This window comes from Pinus tabuliformis, chromosome 8 (assembly GCF_031772625.1).
Source record: "Pinus tabuliformis cultivar Carrire ecotype Pingquan chromosome 8, CPIR1, whole genome shotgun sequence".
Taxonomy (NCBI): domain Eukaryota; kingdom Viridiplantae; phylum Streptophyta; class Pinopsida; order Pinales; family Pinaceae; genus Pinus; species Pinus tabuliformis.
The window spans coordinates 1,566,737,538-1,566,760,687 of record NC_142294.1 but is presented as its reverse complement, the minus strand read 5'-3'; the positions used below and the strand labels follow the sequence as shown (position 1 = coordinate 1,566,760,687).

Genomic DNA, 23,150 nt, shown 5'->3' with positions numbered 1-23,150 from the left:
TTTCGGAATGGCTCGTGACATTTAAAATATCCCTTTGAACAAAACGAATATTTTGAAAAAAAACCACTTCTTTTGGTGGACGCCATCTTTTTGTTTTTTTCCTCACTTATTTTATCTCCCTTTTGAATTATGATGAAATAGTCAAGTCGGCCTGAAAAGGAGGGACAAACCTCTATTTATAGAGGCTGTCCACTCCTCATTTTATCGTCAATCATATCTCCCTTTCAACGCAAAAAAGGAGCCAGAAACTAGCCGAGAATAGAAGAAGCAGAAGTCGATAAAAAGGAGCCTTCTAAGGCAAGTGAAGAAGGAAGGAAAAGATAATGAAGATAAGGGGACTGTTTTAAGGTTTTTGTCCACACATGCGATGTTTTCAGCAATTTACTTTTTGCGGGTTTGACAGCAGTTGAAGGCAACAGATTTAGAAGCCTCATTCAGATGTGTAACTAGGTATACAAGGTCTCCTAAGGAAAGTGAAGAAGGTTCTCTCTAAAGCAAAGTAAAGAAGTCCTAATTTTCTAGGGTTTCTCCTAAGAAGAAAGAGTCTAACTTAGACAAGCTGCAGAAGAAGGACGAAGTGCTGAGGAGCTAAGTGCTGGAAGAAAGAGGTCCATATGCCGGAAGTTATAGTGCAGAAAGAGGAAGGATTTGACTTATGCTTGGAGGATATCCTAGTCAAGGGTCTAAGGTTTGGCAGTTGTTCAAATAAGAAACTTCAATAAGAGAAACTTACCAAGGGTTTTCCTCACAAGAGTGGAGAGGTTTTGTCCCTAGCAGAGAGCCACACTTTGTGTTCTTGTTATTTTGTTTTGGTAGCAGTTTGATGGAACACACACACTAATAAGAAGAAGATAAATTGTCAAAGTGCATCACAAATTGTTATCAAGTGTGAAGAATATTAATAAACACCATTGCCCTCTATTCTTTAACAGCGACAAGGTTAGGGTTATATGTCAGCCATACAAGGCCACTTTCTGTACAAATTGTGGCAACGATGACATTATAGCGGCTTCAACAATGGTGATGGATGACAGTGGTTCGATGTTTTAGAGTTAAGTTGATGTTGATGCAGTGGAAAGAAATCAGTGTGGCTACAAAGATGTCGTGGACGACAATGGAACATACGACCTTCTGAGCGGCTAGGATGAATGTGGCAACAATCAAATACCACGGATGGGACAATGTTTGCAGTAGAAACCCGCAGTGGAGAATGGTCAGTCGGCTGATCTCTGCTTTGTCCGCTGTGGCTGGCTATGCCGTGTTCATGGTGAGCCGTTGACTATGTGGAGCAGTGGTCCTATGGATGGCGACTTGCAGCAGTGGCGTTCTTTTGCGGTTTCCATTATGGAAAACAATGAGTTGTTTTTTTTTTTATATAAGATGATTTTTTTTATTTTTTTTTTCTTAATAGTTTTTTTTAATAATATTTAAAAACATATTTTTTTTTAGATATATATATATATATATCTAAAAAAAATGTTTATATGTATATATATATATATATATATATATTTGACAATGTTTTTTTGTTTTAATATAAGCAAATGGTCGAAGGCTTGATGAAAAATGGAGAATCTCCCAATGTGTAGCGAAACACTTCAATTATGACAACATCAGTGTTGATGACGATTGATGGCCAAGGGCTGGTGATCGGAGAACATGGCTCTGTGTAGCGGTTAAGTAGCCAGAGGTTCGAACAACTTTGATACCAAATGAAGCAAACAAAGTTCCTTCTACAGATTAATTACTCCAGAAGACCTGGAATATAAAGATATCCATGAGGATACAAATATTATATATTAAATGTGTGCATAAGAATGATACAAATGAGAGTGAGAGGTCTACTTATATACTATGCAGGTGCCTCTTATGGAGAGTCATGTCTCATTTAGACATGACTCTTCAATCTAATTACTAATTAACTAATCATTATTAATTATCATCATTTACATTATTTCCTATATATTTATTCATAACATTAGCTCGCATGCTTTGAAGAGATGGTAAACCCTACCCAAGCAATTCCTCATTATTAAAGGATGATTGGACAACTAACATTGCCTTGAGGAGAGGGCAAGCTCTACTTGTACAAGTAGTTTCTCATTGTTAAAGGATGGCTAAATAGCTTAAATGATAATGTTCAAGCAGGAATAATCCCAAGCTCAAGTGCAACCAAGTCAAGGGAACATTTTGGTATTCTACCTTCTTTATTGTTATAGTGCTAGAAAAGAGGTCCTTACTAAACAAAAAACAAACATCATGTATCTTTGTAATGATTGCCTGTAGCAGTTTGTGCTACAAGTGTACATATGCCTTGGGAAATGAAAGAGCAGGTTGCTAAAATTCAATAGAATTTAAAGGTGGCTTAAGCCAAGTAAAAAAGTTACACAATTTCTTGAAGAACAAATAGAACTTCAAATGGGAGATTTTTTTCTTCGTAAAAGTCAGAGTCTCTTTCAGATCTTGGAAAGAATTTGGATCAATTACAAGTAACTTGCTTTGCCACCTAATCTATGCATTCATAATATATTCACACTTCTTTACTTATTTGTTCATGATTGTACTTATATGGTCAACTGGTCATTGATCGAAGTGTACCTAGAGGGTGATCTCCAATTTTCCAGTCCAAATTCATCTCAAGAAAAATGACTCCGTGAACTGGGTTGTTGAGTAGGTAAAGGTCTCGTGGAAATGTTATGGACATGAAGAGATACACATGGTAACCAAAAGCAAAAGTAAGGCAACATATCCACACCTTTTCTGCATAATAAAGGTGTGGAATAGTATTGCCTCAAGATGTCGTGGACTACAATGGAACATACGACCTTCTGAGCGGCTAGGATGAATGTGGCAAACAATCAAATACCACGGATGGGACAATGTCTGCAGTAGCAACCCGCAGTGGAGAACGGTCAATCGGTCAATCTCTTCTTTGTTCGTTGTGGCTGGCTATGTTGTGTCCGTGGTGACCCGTCAACTATGTGGAGAAATGGTCCTACAGATGGCGGCTTGCAGCAATGGCGTTTTTTTGTGGCTGCCGTTATGGAAAACAATGAGTTGTTTTTTCTTTGGGGGTAGGTAAGCACCCACAGGGGATTTGAACCAGTGACTTATCGCAAGGAGTGCCTTAACACCCATTCACCATCAATCCAAAGCCCCGTGGGCTAGTTGTTTCTTTTTTATATAAAATGATTTGTTTTAATTTTTTTCTTAATATTTTTTTTTTTATAATATTAAAAAATATATATATTTTTTGAATTTCTATATATATATATTTTGACAATGTTTTTTTGTTTGTTTTTTGTTTTAATATAAGCAAATGGCCGATAGCTTGACGAAAAATGGAGAATCTCCCAATGTGTAGTGAAACTCTTCAACTATGACAGCATCAACGTTGATGATGATTGATGGCCAAGGGCTGGTGATCGGAGAACATGGCTCTGTGCAACGGTTAAGCAGCTAGAGGATTTCATGAGCAAGTCAATTTCTAGAGTAGCAACAGTCAGTTGCCAGAGAGAGAGCCAGTGAGATCGAAGTAGTGAGTGAGGAGGGGCAGAGACTTTGATCCGGAGGAAAGATTTTCTAGATCCGGATAGGCAGCAACAAGTGAGCCGAATTATCCCATAGAGGCAACGCTGAGGTGAAACATAGTTGCTTCAACAAGGTAGTTCAATTTGGAGAGAAGAAAAATCTTTCTCAGTTTTGGAGGCCAGGAAGAAATCCCAGAGAGCCGGAGAGACGATTTTCTCAACCTATAGAGGCAGAACGACTTCATTAGAGCCCAATTCGAAGCAAGTCGTCCAACCAGCTACGCAGACGCTGAGACAATGCTCCAGGAGGCCGAGTTTTTGGTAGGGAAAGTCAAGCCAGAGATTGCTTGCGGGAGAAGGGTAATTCCCTAAAGTATTTTGCTCAAATTTTCTTGTTGTTTGGATTGCCAGTTGGGCCTCCATAGATGTACACAACTGCTGCATAATAAATAAAACCCTCACTGTTGCACTGGTTTTCCCAAGTTGGGTTTTTCTAGGGACATCGGTCCAAAAATAACTGTGTTATTTTATGTGTGTGCTAGCATTTCTTCTAGTGTTTATTCTTCTGCGGTTTTATTTGTGTAGGTTGCAGTGTGAGTTATTCAGTATTTGCTATAGGAAACAATAAATAAATTGTTAAATAAAAATAACAAATAGGTGAATAATTTCCAGTTGCTGCAATAGGATTTGGGTTTCCTAATTTTCACATAGTACCATAGCGTAGATGATCACCCAGAGAGCTTAGTAGCGAGAAGAAAGGAGTTTCGTTGTTCAGTGTGGGCAGCAGATGGAAACCCCAGAGGGCAGCGCAGGCACTTTGCCAAGAAGTCGAATTTCTTGAGATTCAATTTTTTTGAGAGGGACAGAAAAATTTGATCTCTCCGGATCGAGGGATTCCAGAGGAAGAGGGAACAATCCAATATTTTTGCAGAGCAGATATCTAGCTGGACATAGTAGTTTGCAACAAATTTCTAGAGCAGAGCTAGCGTCGGGTGGAAGAAGAGCACACACTGAGGGAAAATTTTCCTCAGGGAACTTCTAGTCTCAAGAAGTTCGATTTCCCTTGCAGATCAACAGTTGTTGTGAGCAAAGTTTCTCACTCCAGAAGGGAGTGCGAATAGCCTAGCAGTAGCTAAGCAGAACGGAAGAGGAGATTTTCGACATTTGTGAGGTGGCCACTACTGGACTTCGAGACCAAGACAGGTTGGATGGAGGTTCCAACTATGTCATCTAGAAGAAAACGATGTCCGTCCTTCTAGATGAATATGGCTTGAAGACATATATTGATGCAATGGTAGCAATTCCTCGGGATGAAAATCAGCTGAAGGAGTACATAAAGGAGATGGTGCAGACGAAGAGGTTGATCCTAAACGGAGTCCAGATCACATTGTTTCACACATAGCTGGCAAAGGTACTGCCAGAGAAATGTGGGAGACTCTCTCCACGCTATACCAAGGCACTTCCGAGTAGTGGAAGATGTACTTAGAGGAGAAGATGAGATGCATCAGGATGCAGAAGGGGTAAAGCATAGAGCCCTTCCTCACTAGGATTTAGGAGGTGTAAGACCAGTTGTCAGCTGTTGGGGCAGCGCCTTAACCCACAGAGCTAGTGTGATTGGCACTAAATAGTGTCTTTGAAGAGTGGCAAGTATTTGTCCACAGTATTTTGGGCAGAGATACCTTGCCACATGTTGATTTGTGGTAGCATCGGATGTGCTCTAGTCATGAAAATTGGTGGAGAGGCTAAAGCACATGAGATCTCCAAAACCTAGAAATTGTTTGGAGAAATTCTACCCGGATGAGGAGATATTAAAATAATTAATATTTTAATGGGGTCCTAAGTATAAACTTAGGAAAATTAAAATATTAATGTGTATTAATATAATTTTGGGTTAGAAGGCTCCAAGAGACGAGGATCAAGCCAAATCTAATCTTAGCTGTTGATTAGGGACTTAATCTTGGTCGTTCAAGACTCAATAGGAAAAGTATAAAAGGAGGCTTGAGGGTCAGTTGGAGATACACCAAATTGATCAGTGAGTTTGATTTTCTGGAGCGGGGTTTGCTGAGAGAATCAAACCAATGATCTGTTGCAGCGAGGGGCAGTTCGGCACGAGGCCGAGAATGCATAGCAGAGAGGCAGAGATAGTGCCGGAGAGGTAGCGCAGAGGTAGCCTGGGCTGACGCAGGAAGTTGGAGAGCCAGCGCTGAAGACACAGAGGGTTGAGGAGTGTGCTGGGTGACGTAGTTCATGAGGGAAGCTTGGAGCAACTTTCATTGTCCAGCTAAGGAACAATCACTGTGGGGCTCATCATCCTGTCGCTGATAAGCCGGAATATCTGTCTCCAAAGAGAGGTACTTCTGCCAAGGAAATTCTCTGTTGCGTGAGCCATTTCTGGCACCCTAGTTGTATTCAGAAACTGCATAATAATAAAACCCTAATCTCTGTTGCACCAGTTTTCCTGCATTGGGTTTTTCGGGGACGATTGTCCAAAAATAACGGTGTCCCTTGTGTGATTGTCTCAGTTATTTCAATTACTGATCTGTATATGTGTTGAGGCTACATTTGTGTTTATTTCAGCATTTATATTTATAAACAACTTGTTAATGGAAAGAACAAGTAGGAGATAATAAACCAGATAATGCAGTAGGAATTTCTGACGTGTCAGACTTAGAAATTTCAACACCAAGTTGGGACAGGATGTGGGTCGATTTGTAGGAGGAGGAGTTGAGACGAGCTCTATTGAAGAGCTCCATCAATGGCAGCAACAATGGATCGAAGCAGGTGAAGGAGGAGGAGACTGTGGCCCTCGCATCTAAGGGTCCCAGTCAGGGACAAGGGGGCAACGAAAGAAGAAGAAGGGCCTGTCAAAGGTCAAGTGCTTTAGATGTGGTGAGCTCAGTCAGTACAGTACCCAGTGTCCTCTCAAGAAGAAGGACAAGGAGGAGAAGTAGGACTAGCAGCCAACATAACAGAGATCGATAGGCTTTCCTCCAGGCTGGAGGAAGACTTCGCCATGTTTGCTGGTATACCTCTAGGAGTGAGGTGGGGATATTTGGTGTTGTAGCCCCAAAGTGTTACAGATGGGCAAGATCCTTGAGGAGGTCCACCTCATCGATCAATACCTTGCTATGGGGGCCCCACAGTATTCAACAACAAGATGGATCAGTGGTAGTAGATGCGGTTAGAGGTCGAGTGAGAGTTGTAGATTAGCAGTAGTCAGATGCTAGGGAGCACAGTTCAGAGTTGGCAGTAGTGCATCTGGCACAATGCAGAGTCAACAACAACGCAAAGTCTTCAATAGACAGAACAGTAGCTAGTAGCAGTTAGGACTCGGGAGATAGATGCATCATGCTGATCACAGTTGATTCAGTATTTAGGATGCTTCTTAGTTGAAGTTATTGTAGTTGCAACAACTACAGATGAGAGGGAGTTGTAGTGCAGATGCAGTGTTGGCAACAATATGGCAATGTCAGCAGTAGCACAGATGCAACATATATCAGAGTTGCATAGTGGTTGGTGGGCAGTATGGCCAGACAACAGCAGCGTGATAGGAGATGATGCATAGACAGGGTGTTGTCATGGGATGTGCAATAGAGCACTAGAACACATTCCTCGCTAAGTGGAAGTGTTAGTTTTTGTAGCAATGTCTGTGTTTTAGCCACACAATTTTGGGGAAACACTAAAATATAGGAGATCTCCAAAACCCATAAATAGTTTATGGAAATTCCACCTAGAAATGACTTAATTAGATTATTAGAATTTTTAAATATTTCCTAAGTCTAAACTTAGGGAATATGGTTAATTAATCAGAATCCTAGCTATCGATTAAGATTCAATCTTGGCTGTTGGAGTCCCAACAAAGGATTATAAGAAGAGGTCGATGGGCACTTGGAGAGGACACTTGAGCAGTTTGATTTCATGAGCAGATTGATTTCTAGAGTAGTAGCAGTTAGTTGCCAGAGAGAGAGAGCCAGTGAGATCGAAGCAGTGAGTGAGGGGCAGAGACAGTGATCCGGAGGAAAGATTTTGTAGATCTGGAGAGGCAACAACAAGTGAGCCGAATTATCCCAGAGAGGCAGCGTTCAGAGATAGCGCAGTTGCTTCAGCAAGGCAGTTCGATTTGGGAGAAGAAAAATCGTTCTTAGTTCTAGAGGCTGAGAAGAAGTCCCAGAGAGCCGGAGAGACGATTTTCTCGGCATCCAGAGGTAGAATGACATCAGAGACCAGTTCGAAGCAAGCCATCCAACCAACTACGCAGAGTAGTGCAGAGGCTGACACAGTACTCTAGGAGACTAAGTTTTTGATAGGGAAAGTCAAGCCAAAATTGCTTGTGGGAGAAGGGTAATTCCCTTCAGTATTTTGCTCAGATTTTCTTGCTGTTTGGATTGCCAGTTAGGCTTCCATAGATGTACTCATATTTGACTGTTGCATAATAAATAAAACTGTCATTGTTGCACCGATTTTCCCAAGTTGTGTTTTTCCGGGGACATTGGTCCAAAAATAACTGTGTTATTTTATGTGTGCACTAGCATTTCTTTCAACATTTATTCATCCGCAGTTTTATTTGTGTAGGTTGTAGTGTGTGTTATTCAGTATTTGCTGTAGGAAACAGCAAATAAAAATAACAACTAGGTGAATAATTTCCAATTGCTGCAATAGGATTCAGGGTTCCGAATTTTCACAACATGGTCTATACCAGTCGATGGGAAAGCCTATAGATCAAAGAGAAGAAGCAGGTTCCTGAGACTCAGAGGGAGTTGAGTTTGAGCGGGAGCATGTAGGTTTAGAGGGAGAATCTGCAGGCCATTATGAATTCCCCACCCGTGGTACATGGTTGGTAAGATCATTTACTCAATTTCTCTAATGACTTCTTGTACGAGAAGGCTAGGGGACGCATTGGATCTTATGTAGGATTGCAGATGGTCTCCATCTTGGGTTTGGTCTCCCTATACAGGGTCTTAAGTCTCCAGAGGGCTACATTAGCACATGTAGGGTGTGTGTTGAGAGCCATGGGCCTCCTAAATAGTAGACAACACTCCATGAATCCCCAAGGATGGTTAAAGATGCTTGAGATACTCCCATTGGACGAGGAAGATACCCCTGGTTCACCTTTTCCCAGCCAACCCCACAGATGTATCATGCACTTGGCAGCTGACCCAGGACTTGTAGGATGATGTGGCATCCCCTACACCATCATCAAAGCCCTTGTAGACGATCTACATGCATCTTCGACTCATTTGGAGAACCATGAGGCTATTATTGTGCCCCCACACCCATTGGGAGCACCACAAGTTTATTGTTTGGAGAACAAGGGGCCAACCCCTTGTCCATCACTTTTGAGGGTCCTACTCTTCATTATGGCACTCATGGACCTGATTAGGCCTCTTAGAGGGTTCTACAACATGTATTATTCATCATTCTACCTCTTAAGAGGCACGTTCCTTCATTTGTGAGCTAGTTTGGTGGGCTTGTCACCAAAAGTTAGAATATTAGCCATTATTTTATTTTTGGGGCTTATGTAGGCCAAGGAGGCTAATTCAAATTCGTCATTAGTGTATAAATACAAGTGAGATGAGTTCATTTTCTCATCATCACTTTGGATTGGATTTCTTCTCTCTCTTGAGAATTTAACACTTTTTCTTGGACGATGAATTGGAGCTTTATGGATGAATTTTGATGTGTGGATTTGGTTTATCTTATCTTGGAGCTACTTTATTGTCAAATTGTGGATGGTTGGATATGTTCTATTAAATGTAAGTACGTTTTTTTAATTCTATTCTTGTTTTATTTTGTCATATACATTGGATTGGGATTTTTGCTATTTTTAGGGCTAATTGTTGCATGCATCTACTGCTTAAATTGTGGAATTTTGTCTCTATTATAGCCTCTCAATGTATGGGTCATGTAATTTGACTAAAATCTCTCGGGGGTAATTCTATCAACGAATTCATCTTGATAAGCCATCACCTTTTGCACATCGAAGTATAAAAGTTGCACGATTGCTTCTCTTTGACTAAGAAGGTTAGTGAAATAGTCTTGAGGCCTCCTTGACTAAGAACCAAAGGTCCTCATTCATATTCATCATAGACTCCATTCTCCCATGACTAGAGCACTGATATACCAAGAGGTGGTCACTGTAAAATCAATTCTTTTTCACCTTTTCCTAGGTCTAGCCAAGTTGGGTCACCTAGGGCATCATTTTTCCGACAAGATAGCCCTCCAAAAAGTTTGATCTCCTAGCCTCTTCTGTGTCGATGTCTCCTCAAAGCCTCCTCCAATTTTGAAGCCATTCTGACAATGGAGTTGTGAGAAAAGCCAAGCCCTAGCTCCGAGATCAAACTTTGCCCTAGTATCACCAAGGCTAGTGCCTCATAGGATCAATTCAACACCTTTAAGTGAATATTCTTTCTTTGATCCTTTCCCCATCCTTGTCTGGGTTAAGAACATCATTGGTTGCTAAACTCTTACCTCCTAACCTAGGCTGGGTCTACTTGGCCCCGTGTGGTCCCGTTCCTTTGAAAAGACAATTCTTCAAGGACCGTTCAGTATACGAATTTCAATAAGGATTTTAGGGATTGGGAAACTCTTTCACAAGTCATATTCCCCAAACCTAACCCTCAAATCCTCCCATTCTTCTCCTAGAAGACATTGCACCTTGCTTAGAAAGCAAGCAAGCTCTATCCTTCAACCTCTTCTGGAAAGGGATAATTTGGGTCATTCTACATCCACTCATTGATTTATCCTTCATTAGTGATTCCATAATATACTGGGCCTCCTCCCATTGGTGAAAGTTTGTAAATAGTAGGGAGCCTTAGTTGAGATGACAGTGGGCTAAGTCTTCATTTGGTTCCCTTGGTCTAGCATTTGCCTTTTAGGGATCCCCTTTAGGTCCCCTGCTAGTTTGAGCGATAACAAGAGCCATTACTAAAAATAAAATTCCTTGCTCATGAAACCCATGAGACAAGCATTACAAAAATAATTTTATTTTTCTTCTTTACATCAATTACATAAAATCACAATTACACATGTCATTATGAAGACCGAACCTAGTTACATTTTTTCAACACCTTAAATCATTAAACCCTAAAATATTTCATCATATGTCATTGACAAACCCTAAAACCTAGGGTTTCTTCATAACATTACTAAAATCCTAATCATCAAGAGAGTAGGATATCATTATATGTTCTAGGCTTTACCAACAAACCCTAAGTAGACTAGGGTTTCATCATCAATGTCAACATAGCCTAAGCACCAAAAGGTTAGGGTTTCACCAAAATGTACGAAGGGTAAGAGATAGTATGACAAGGGTAGATTTAATCTAGTGATTAATCACCCTAACAAGAATCTTTATGATTCAAAACCCTAAACATAAGAAAGTTAGTAATACAAGGCAAATTTCAAAAAAAAATCAGACCCTTTTAATGAAGAAGTTTAGCTACAAAACCTTATGCATACCTTGAGATTCTTCCTTTATGAACCTTGTAACGTTACCTTATTGCAGAACTCCCTTTGAATTGTTATAGCATCTTCATGGTTCATTTTCCTTATGAGTCAACTTGTGCTCAAGAATCCAATTTGATTTACCAAGTCTCCATTTTTAATATACACCTGCAATATTTATTTGACAAACACAAAAATATACAAATACAATAGCATAATATTTATCTAGGATTTTTCATTACCTCTTAGAAAATGAATTCCAAGGGATTTGAGTTTGACATTATTCAGTTTCATTCTTGTCAAGGATTGTCATACTTCTTGCAAACCCTAGTCATTATGCGATAGGGTTTCTAAGAGGAAATTAGCAGATGAGGATTACATATGTGCTATCTAGGGTTTACAATTCATAGATACATTCTTTCAACTCTTAGGATCATACAAGCAACTAAACCCTAGGATATTCAATTCTTAACAAATGAACATGTTGTACATACTACATACCTCAAGAATTACATACCTTTGTCATCTAATGAATTTATTGTTCTCCTTGCTTAACTGAAGACATATTGTATGCTTGAGACATAAAGGTGAAAGATCAACACTTGAGATAAGGCTGCCTTTAGACTGCTTCCTCTTCAAATTGCTTTAGGATGTTGCTTCTCTTCTGCTTACAAATTTTTGATGCACAGGTCCCAAAGAACTGACTGCTATAGACGTAACGATATCCCTTTCCCAAGATGTAACAATTCGTTAAAGTCTTCTATTATCAGGACACTGACAAACTTTGAAAACTTCAATGATAGGTTGTCACCAACAAAACTTTTCTTGCACTAATTCCAAGGAGATATCCTTGTTGACACTTTCAATGACAAGAGAGAAGGTTCCAAGGTTGGCTCATTGTTTTTAAGGCTCAGATTGTGTATATATATGCTCAGAATAGTGGTTCTCAATCTCGTACCTGTAGAACTTTCACAACTCTGTGGATCCTATACCACAAGTTCTTGTCTTCTATGTTATTTCATAGGTCTATGAATTATTTGTTGAACATGGTGATTGTAGCTTGATGATTACCCTTCCAGGATAGGCCTAATGTGCCTCCAATCAATTCGATCTAGGTCTCTTTCATGCGCAAAATTAAAGTAGGAATCTCGGTTCTTTTTTGTTGGTGGTTGAGGCTTCAATTCACATCTTTTGAAATGCACTTATGCTCAGAATAAGAGGACGTCTCGGCTTCTTCCTTTCAAGATCGCTGTAGTCTTCCAATTAGGCCTACAACTTGGATTTTGCTTGAGTCTATTGCCTGCAAGATGACTAGGCCTAATGCCTCTTCAGTCAATCTGGACTCAGGTTCCTTTTATATACAAGTATATAGAATAGGTCTCTTTCCGAAGATTTAAGATTTCCTAAGTTGCACAGATTTTCAGACCTTTTGATGAGGATATTAGACCTTGTAAGGTCATCCTAGACCATCGCTCTCCTTATCAAGCTGCTTGGCCTTGCTTGGGCTGCTTAATTAACCTTTCGGTCCTCCAAACACAAAGATTTTATGCCTTTGATCTTCTTGTATAGGTTTGCGGTGATATTACAGTGGTTAGGGCTAATTTATATTTCCCAAAACTCTGATTTACTTCTTCTAGGAGCTCGGTCCTAGATGGATGTCCTTCTTGATATAAAAAGGAGTCAAATAGATCTTCTTTTCTGCCCTTTCTTCAAAGCCCTAGCTCTGATACCATGTTGAGAAATCTAGGGCAGCTTAGTTGGAGTATTTAAATTTGATTTCTCTTTAACTTTGATAGATGCTTGTGATCTTCATATTAAGTTCTTCTTCTTCTTGTTATTATTATCTTTTTGATCATCAAACAACTACCAAAGCATGAAATACAAATATACACCAGATATAGGCACTCAGTCAAGGTAAAACCCCTATGAAAGGGAAAAACCAGTCAAACTCTTCCACTAATCAATCAGATTGAGACAACCAAGACCTTTTGACCAAAGACATAGACTCACTCCATCCACCAAGTTAGTGTTTCATGAAAACTATCATCATTCCAATTAGTTTTTCAGCCCTTCTTGCAACGTCTGCAATTTCTGATCTTCGTCTTGCAACAAATCAGTCCCCAACCCTCATGTGTGACAAAGAGAGTTTGATTCGTCGGCTTCCTTTACTTGTCTAAGGTTACTTCTTTCCTCACTCTAGTTTTCCTTCTTTAACAAAGCCTCTTCACTCTTTTCTGCTTCTTATAATTGAGATCGAATACCTTGCTAATGCTACTTCAGTAGGTCGAATGCATGGCTATTTATAGCTGTTCGAGACTCCTTTTTGAGGCCAAATTGTCAATTGTTCTTAGGCTGACTTGGCAATTGTTCTGAGGCCAACTTGAAGGAGTAGGGCAGGCCAACATATAGGAGAGGGAGCTGACTTAGTGGAGGAGTCACAATTTTTTTTTTCTTCTTTGACTTAAGGTGCCCATGAAGGGAATTTTACATTATGACTTTGACTTTTGACATAATACAAATAAATTTATAGCACACAATGGGTGCTTTTGACCTATTGGCCATTGACCCAAGCATGGCACCCATGCTTTAATGAGTCAATTTATTTTACAATAAAAATTATTTTTTATTCGTTTTGACATACAATTATGAAGACTAACACTAGTTACATTTATCAACATGACCATATTGCCAAAGGGTATTTGGCTAGTGGATGATTGGATCCTTTGCAAAGGGTATTTGACTAGTGGGTAAATAGCTCCTTTGCATGACGCTGATGCAAGATGTTGTCCACATGGTTCTGGAATAGAACATGAAGTGGATGGATACAGTAACATAGCGGGCTCATTCAATCTTTTCTTGGGATGGAGAAATTTTTAGGAAAGTGGACATTTGAGGAAGTCAACGTGAATACCTCCCTAGCTAAGAGGGAGTGTTGATTTTTGGGTAGCTACGGGAGGTATTCCCTAGCTACAAGTCGGTCCATGAAAAGGATGGAAATTAAAATTTAAAATTTGAATTAAATTGCTCGAGTTAAGGTCGGCCCTACTAAAGGACCTGCCTCTTAGGCACCACAAGAACAATATATATTGGCATTTGATCTCCTCACTTGGACATAATGCAGGTCACATGTTATATAAAAAATTAGTTAGTTTATAGTTTATTAGGCAAAGGGCATGATCTTTGATCATGGCCGTTCACCAAGAGGCACCCAAGGCAGTATATAGCCAGGGCCTCTCACAAAATGTAAACATCATCTATCCATTTATTAATAAAATATTTATCATGGCTGTCAATAGCTAAATTCGTGTGTTCCATCTGGTATCAGAGTGAGTAGATCGTTGCCTTCGCTGTCGTCACGTGTTACGCTGCATCAGTCGTTGTTTGCAGCATCCGCGTACCAGCCGCTGTCACAAGTCCGCTGCCCCATTGCCTGCCATCATTCATGTTTTCGTCGAAGCCTTCCGCATCCATTCTTTCATCTGCCCTCTGCACCAATCAACAACGTCCACCACCTGCAATCTATGCGTTCGTCTTTCATCCGCCGTCCGTGTCCATCCCCGTCATCCGTCGTCCGTGTCCATCCCTGTCATCTGCTGTCCAATTAGCTTTTTCTGATCCTCCACATCGCTGACTACACAAGACATGGCTTCCATTTGCACTAGACCCCAACATATCTGTTCTCTGGTCAAGAATCGGTCTCGGACAATGCTAACGATGTTCACTGACCTCTTGGCTTATTCAAGTAGCCCGAGGGATGCAATCATATAAGGTCACGTTGGTATGTTGGGTATAACTATAAAAAGTTTATAATTTAATATAGTTATATGATATTAATTAGTTAAATTAAATTGATTAATTAAAAAAAACTATATGTTATATACTTAAATTAATTAATTAAATTTAATTATTTAAAAAATAATAATAATTAATTAAAAAGTTGGCGGACAAATATACACCCCCACAAACTCATTCAATGTCGTCGATGTCAATGGCCAATTTCAGCAAAAAATTGGTTAACTTGGAGAATAGGATTACTAGCCCCACTTCGATGATTTTAACAAAAAATTAGTCAATCTCGAGAGTAAGGTTATCGGGCATTCTAACGATATCAAGAAGCTTAAGGATACGTCAAATCAGATAGAACTACAGCTCGGGCAGAACCAAATCCAATCCGAAATGAATCATAATCGGACAATAGCATTGCTGAACACTTTGTGTGGAAGGCCGAAGGTTACATGATCCAGGTGGATGTTGGTGGCCACCCACCAACCCATTTGGACCCCCACAACTGTCTCTTTCAGTCTTTTCAGTTTCCTTAATTGTAGCACAGTTTACTATTTTTAGCAGTTTTTCGGGTCCTGAACTTCCGGAGCCGTTTTGAGGCCCTAAACGACGTTTTTTTGGAATTCTGGGGCGATCGAGCCCTATGTTGCCTCCCAAAGTGGTAATACTCGGATAGATCTTTCTAACGAGCTATCGTACGCGTCAGACGGAGATCGTATGCCAAAGTTACGACCCCGGGAAATTGATGTACCAATTTACCCAAACGGGGCCCACAATTTGGCGTTTCATCTTCTAGGGTTAGGTTGCGGTATGTGAAGGGTTTTCCATTGTTTCTCAACAATAAATAGGCCTTCGAGCCTCATTGTAATACAGTTCGGAACAGTTCAGAGGCATGTAGCTGCCACATCTCTTCTCAGAGATAAGCTACCATCGCCCTAGCTGGCTTCTTTCCATTTCTGTTTGTAAGCATATTTCAGTATTTTACAGTAATGAAATGAAGTATTATTTCCGCTGCATCTCTGTATTTATGGTTATCGCATCTCTGTATTTATGGTTATCTCTGTAATCTATTGCGTTCCTGTTTAAATCCGGATCAGTGGTATCAGAGCGGTCTACTTTTTCTCTGTTTTTCTTTGCATGTCCCCAACGAGGTCGGGATATAAGGAGTTAGGGCTTGAACTGGTCGAACCTTTGCAAGACCAGCCTCGCAAATCCCGACGGCCTCCCATGGCGGATGAGAAGAAAGACGAGGGAGCAGGAGATCCTATCAAAATCTTGCTCGAAGAAGCACTCGAGCGGCAAAGGAACGCGATGATGGATAGCTTTGCGCAGATCCTTCAGCGGCTACCCAGAGGCGACGCATCGGCTTCCAACACCGACTCTGGAAACGCCACACCGTTTAAGGTACAAGTTAATTTTGATATCCCCATCTTCGAGGGTCAAATAGACGCAGATGCCGTAGATAAATGGTTAAATCTGCTAGATGGGTATTTTTCTGTTCACGAATTTTCAAGTCGGGAAAAGATTGTTTTCGCTCTTCTCAAAGCAGCCCCCCACGTCAAGGACTGGTGGGAAACCTACTGCGAGCAGAAGGATGAAAATACAGGCTCACTATTTTCAGCCGCACCCACTTGGAATGACTTCCGGGATGCCATCAAAGAGCAGTACTACCCTGTCGGAAGCTATGAGGACAAGTACATCAAATGGACCACACTGCGGCAGGGACGAGACCAAGATGTGCCCGAGTTCACAAACATTTTTCATACCCTTCGCACACAGTTGGGTATCAAAGATTATGAGCTGCATCTGGTACTCAAATACCGCGGTTGCCTACACAAATACATCCAGGAAGAGATGGGGTTCTTGAACATCTCCTCACTCGGCACAGCATACCGATACGCTGTCAAAGTCGAACAAAAGTTCAAACAGAAGAAGCGAGACTTTGGATCTGCAAATCCGAAGCCCAAAGGACAAAGCCAAGGCGGGGTGACCCAAGACAACCCGTCGAAGCCGCAAGAAAAGAACAACACCACGAAGCCGAAGAAGGACACAGGAAAGTGGTGTGAGTTCCACAAGAGTCCCACTCATAACACAAGTGAGTGTCGGACCAAGCAGTCGTTGGTGGCTGAGTTGAAGGCTTCCGAATCAGATGCATGTTCCGACCCTGAGCCAGAACCCGACAAGGGGAATGGCAAAGGGAAGCAGATCATTGATGCGGATCCCAGTGCCACTGTTGCCACCGCAAAGATCAAGAAAAATGAGCCCGAAGATCCAGAGGAGGGGGAGCGTCTTTTCCACTCACAGATGTGGGTGAAGGGTTCACCGCTGCGATTCATTGTCGACAGCGGTAGCCAAAAGAACCTGGTTTCAGCAGAGGTCGTGAAGCGGTTGGGCCTACCGACTACACCACACCCGCAGCCATACAGTATCGGGTGGCTTCATGAAGGACGAGATCTGAAAGTTCGCCAATAGTGCCGCCTTCCCTACAGCATCAAGCCCTTCACAGACGAGGTATTGTGTGATGTTACACCTCTGGATGTTTGCGATGTATTATTAGGCCAACCATACTTGTGGAGGCGACATGCTGTGTATGAGTCAAGGCCTCGCGCTGTCATTATTTCTTTGAATAATTCATTATACAGGATACCAGAGGTAGCCCCACCTACTGCCACATCCTTGATCACTACCAAGAAAGGTAGCAAGCTCATATCACAGACCAGGAAATTCATCTGTCTGGTTCACTCCCAAAATAAGGGGAAGATTGTTGCTACATCCATGACCCCTGTAAAGGGTTCCTCCATGCAGCAGCAGCAACAAAGGGATACGGTCATGACAAAACACAGGAACAACTTCTCCTCACCCACATGGGTACCAAACAAGTTTCAGGTGGGCAACAAAGTCTGGTTGCATCAACAGAAAGAACGCCTTACCAGAACCCATCAGAAGCTCAGATCACTCCGGCATGGTCCTTACAGCAGTACCAAGGCTATGGGGAACAATGCTTTGGAGCACATCATTCCTCCATTCCTTCGCCTGCACCAAATGTTCAATGTGGACCACCGTCGACCATGCTTCCCACCATCACTGGACACATCAGAGATTGCATCACAAGTTCAGCAGATGGAGGAACTCAACGCAATGGGGACCATTGCTTCCTAAGGGGGGAGGAATGATCCAGGTGGATGTTGGTGGCCACCCACCAACCCATTTGGACCCCCACAACTGTCTCTTTCAGTCTTTTCAGTTTCCTTAATTGTAGCACAGTTTACTATTTTTAGCAGTTTTTCGGGTCCTGAACTTCCGGAGCCGTTTTGAGGCCCTAAACGACGTTTTTTTGGAATTCTGGGGCGACCGAGCCCTATGTTGCCTCCCAAAGTGGTAGTACTCGGATAGATCTTTCTAACGAGCTATCGTACGCGTCAAACGGAGATCGTATGCCAAAGTTACGACCCCGGGAAATTGATGTACCAATTTACCCAAACGGGGCCCACAATTTGGCGTTTCATCTTCTAGGGTTAGGTTGCGGTATGTGAAGGGTTTTCCATTGTTTCTCAACAATAAATAGGCCTTCGAGCCTCATTGTAATACAGTTCGGAACAGTTCAGAGGCATGTAGCCGCCACATCTCTTCTCAGAGATAAGCTACCATCGCCCTAGCTGGCTTCTTTCCATTTCTGTTTGTAAGCATATTTCAGTATTTTACAGTAATGAAATGAAGTATTATTTCCGCTGCATCTCTGTATTTATGGTTATCGCATCTCTGTATTTATGGTTATCTCTGTAATCTATTGCGTTCCTGTTTAAATCCGGATCATTACACCCGAACAACTACTCCAAGACGATGGAGGAAATCAAGAGCACAATTCATCAGATTCAACAAAGTTGGCAGATTCTCACGAAAAAGCGGAATCTCCAAAAAAATTAGCCACTCCCCATCAAGGAAATAGTAACGCGACTTTTTCAAATAAGCAACTCTGTGATACATTCACCAATCAACACCCTCTTTTTGCTCCACCATTAGCAACGTATCAACGAAAGGCAAAAATCAAGCTGCCCAAATTCGATGGGAATGAAAAATGCAGCGTTGCGTGGTTGAATAAAGCAGAAGAACACTTCGAGCTTTACGACATCAACAATGATGATGAAAATACTAGGCACGCTTCCATGAAAATGGAAGGAGAAGCATATAATTTGTATATGTGGTGGAAGAAGACGACAATCACCATCAGTTGGAGAAAATTTAAGGATGCATTCTTTAAAAGATTCCAAGGTGTAAAGGAAGAAGAGTTATTTTCAACACTCATCAAATTACGACAAAAAGGAAGTGTGGATGAGTACACTCGAGAATGGGAGACCTTAGCAACACGAGTACCCGGGTTATCAGAATCTCGTCTAATTCAATCATACATCTCCGGACTTAAAACTCATCTACAAGTAGAACTTGAGCTTCATGACATTACATCAATAGAAGTAGCAAGACGAAAAGCAAAAACTATTGAAAAGAAATTTGAACAGATACTGTGGTCAAAACTGGAAAAAGTATATTCAAGATGAAGAATGCCCCAGTCTGTGGATACAAATAATACAAGATATGTTCCACCACATCGTCGTGAAGGCGAAAAATATAACATGGAAATACAAAGGATAAAAGAAGGCAAATGCAAACGTTGTGGCGAGAAGTGGGACCCTAAACATAGGTGTGCTAAAGGAAAAGAATCAAAGAACCTATATAACTGTGAAGCAACTAATGATTCAAACAATGATGATTCCAACATAGAAGAAACAGAAGATACCCCAGAATTCTCTCCAGTTTTAGATGATGGAGGTATTCCGCAAGTGTCACTATCAGCTATGACAGGTATATCACAACCTCAGACTCTAAAAGTGAAAGGACATATAAAGAAGAACAACATAGTGGTTCTCATCGACTCTGGTAGCAGCCACAATTTTTTAGATGCAACTGTGGCAAAGAGACTCAACATTTTCTCATTTCCCTTACCGAACATGAAGGTGATGGTAGCTGACGATAAGAAGATTGAAAAGGTAGGGAAATGCCATAAGGTTATATTGTAGATACAAGACTTTAATTTAAAATCCCCGTTCTTCATTGTACCATTAGGGGGAGTAGATGTGCTCTTAGGTATCCAATGGCTACAAACTCTAGGCACTTATGCTGCCAGCCATCAAGTACAGTTCATAAGATTTAACTAGGGAGGGCAAAGGTACAAATTATATGGATTCCAAGCACCGGAGAATCAAATCGTATCATCATCTCAGATGATGAAGATGATTCGAAAAGGAGCACCAACTTATGTAGTACAATGTCACCAATTAGAAATGTTATCTGCAAATATGATCAACGAAGAGTCACCAGAGGTACAAGATCTAATTCAGAAGCATGAAAAGGTATTTCAAGACCTACCTATGAAAATGCCTCCTAACAGGGAAATTGAGCATACAATAGAAGTCAAAGCAGGGTTAGACCTCGTCAACATCAAGTCGTATCGATATCCACATCACTGAAAGACGAAAATTGAGAGATTAATCCAAGACCTTTTTAAAGTGTGTGATCATCTCGAAAAGTAAAAGTCTGTATGCTGCTCCAGTGGTATTGGTAAGGAAGAAGGATGGTTCATTCACGCTATCATTGACTATAGAGGATTAAACAAAATAACGATTAAAAACAAATTCCCAATTCCCTTTATCGATGAAATGTTGGTTGAACTACATGGCGCAAAATACTTCTCAAAATTGGACTTAAGGTCGGGCTATTACCAAATCAAAATCAGGTTGGAAGACATACCAAAAACAACATTTTGAACACACGAAGGTCACTATGAATTTAAAGTAATGTCGTTTGGGTTAACGAATGCACCAACAACGTTCCAAGCCACTATGAATGAATTATTTCGTCCATATCTTAGGAAGTTTGTATTAGTATTCTTTGATGATATTTTAATTCATAGTAAAACTTGGAAGGAGCACTTACAACATCTGGATAAAGTTCTTACACTACTGAAAGAGCATCAGTTCTACGCAAAAAATTCCAAATGCAGCTTTGGGAAGGAAGAAGTATAATACCTCGGACACATTATATCCAATGTTTTAAAAACTAGAACCGATAACCGGACCAGTCCACCTAATGAAGTGGGTTTCGAACCGGGACTGGTCAGGTATAAATGAACTGGTTTTTAAAAAATACATTAAATAATTAATTTTTAAAGAAAAGAAACTATTTTTAAGATTTAAAACCATGATTCCAATCCAATAGAAACAAAATATGCAAGGTTTGCTCATCTATATACCATGTAAAGGTGAATATATCAAAATGGCATCGAGTGCAATACATATCTGCAACAAAATACATAATCAATGAGGCTCTAAATGGCCTCTAGAGTCCAAAAACAATGCTCTAAGCTATGGGGTCACTGACCTACTACAAGTCTACATATCAGTGATCAACAACATGATCACTCCTCATCATGATCAAACTCATCACCACTACTAGACAAGAGATCATCAATATGAGCTACATAAATAATATGGCTCAAAGTTTGAGGACTCCTAAAACTCCTCTACAACTTTAGTAGTAGTAGCAAGAATAGACATCAAAACTACAAATCACTGATCAACATGATCACTCATGAAACTCATCATTAATTCAATGCTACTTGAAATACATAAACATCATCAACAAGAGATACATAAACATCATCTAGCTCAAAGTCTTTAGACTTGGATTGCTCAACCTTATAACATGATAGAAATTGTAAAGGTTTAACATGCCTAACCAATGATTTTGGTTTGAGTAAAGGGTTCATCTCCTCAACCTTATAATGTGATAGAAAAATATCAGCGTGCCTAACCAGTTGTTTTCCTTTGAGTGAAGAGTGCATTCTTGTTAAGGACATGGTAGAGGAGTTCAACAATCAATACCACCAACATCAACAAAGTTCAACAATCAATGCCACCAACATCAACAAAGTTCAACAATCAATGCCACCAATGTCAAGGTTCTTAAAGGGCTTCATGCTCTTGATCAAATGCCAATCAATAGAATCAAATGGAAACATTGCAAACCCTCAAACTATGAAATCCTGAAAACCATTAAGTCTGTTGAATTTTGAGTGAAATCTAAAATTCTAGTTTCTCCATATGAAATCCAATGAGGTCGAAACCACTCTCAAACATCTTGAGTCATTTCATGGTAGTGTTAAAAATTTAAGTCAAAGGATGAAAATAAAAATTAAAGGAAATGTCATTTTTACTTTAACAATTTAACAGTACCATTAATTGCCAACATTGCTAGGGTTGAGATGTGTCAGGAAAATGAGAGGGTAGGCATGTTTTTCTTGGAGGGACTATATTTGGAGGAAACAACCCCAAATTTCCCTCAAAGCAGATTCAAAACTCAAAAAATGTATTTTGTGGGGTTTATGTTTGCCCTGGCAATAAACCGACCGGTTTATGATGGAACCGACCGGTTTGACCATAAAGCGGTCGGTTCCATCCTAAACCAGCTGGTTATGACCGTTTTTTCCATTTTTCTGGCGAAGGGAGGGGTCAAACCGGGTTTTTCTATCGGTTTCACCCGGTGAGCTAGTGAACCGGGCTGTTTGACCGGTTACCGATTCAAATTGGGTGGTTTTTAAAACATTGATTATATCCCATGAAGGCGTAAAAGTGGACCCTAATAAAATCAAAGCTATAAAGGAATGGACCAAACCGGTTAATGTATCCAAGCTAAGAGGGTTTTTAGGATTCACTGGATATTACCGAAGATTTATTAAAAATTATGCACATATAACTACACCTCTGACAAACCTTTTAAAGAAGAATTCATTTCAATGGGATGAGGAAGCAGGAAGGTGTTTTGAAGAACTGAAGGAAGTTATGTCTAATGCCCCAGTATTGGCAACTCCAAATTTCTCTAAACCATTTATCATCGAGTGTGATGCTTTCGGATTCGGTATAGGCGCAATGCTAATGCAAGAAGGGCATCCAATACAACAAGGAAATGCTCGCTATTATGCATGCACTAGCTAAGTGGAGGCAATATCTTTTGGGAAGTAAGTTCTCCATTCGAACGGACCATAACAGTCTCCAGTGTCCTTCAACAAAAAACACTTTCCGAAGAACAACAAAAATGGATTGAAAAGATTGCCGCCTTTGACATGGAGGTACTACATAAAGGGGGAAAAGACAATGTAGTAGCAGATGCCCTGTCTAGGAAAGATGAAGAACCAACACTACTTGCAGTCTTGGTTGTTGTTCCTAAATGGCTTAATGAGATTCGAAGTGAGTATGCCAAGGATCCAGAAATAACTGCGATAATCAATAACCTTCCAGACAACTCAAAATTTGAATGGAAGAATGATATTCTATGGTACAAAAG

At 40.5% G+C, this 23,150-nt stretch overlaps 1 protein-coding gene across 2 annotated transcripts in view; it reads left to right on the top strand.

Moving 5' to 3' along the window:
- LOC149242002 (pentatricopeptide repeat-containing protein At5g67570, chloroplastic-like) overlaps window positions 1-23,150 on the top strand; it is a 274,597-nt gene that overhangs the window by 229,960 nt on the left and 21,487 nt on the right. The window lies entirely within an intron of this gene.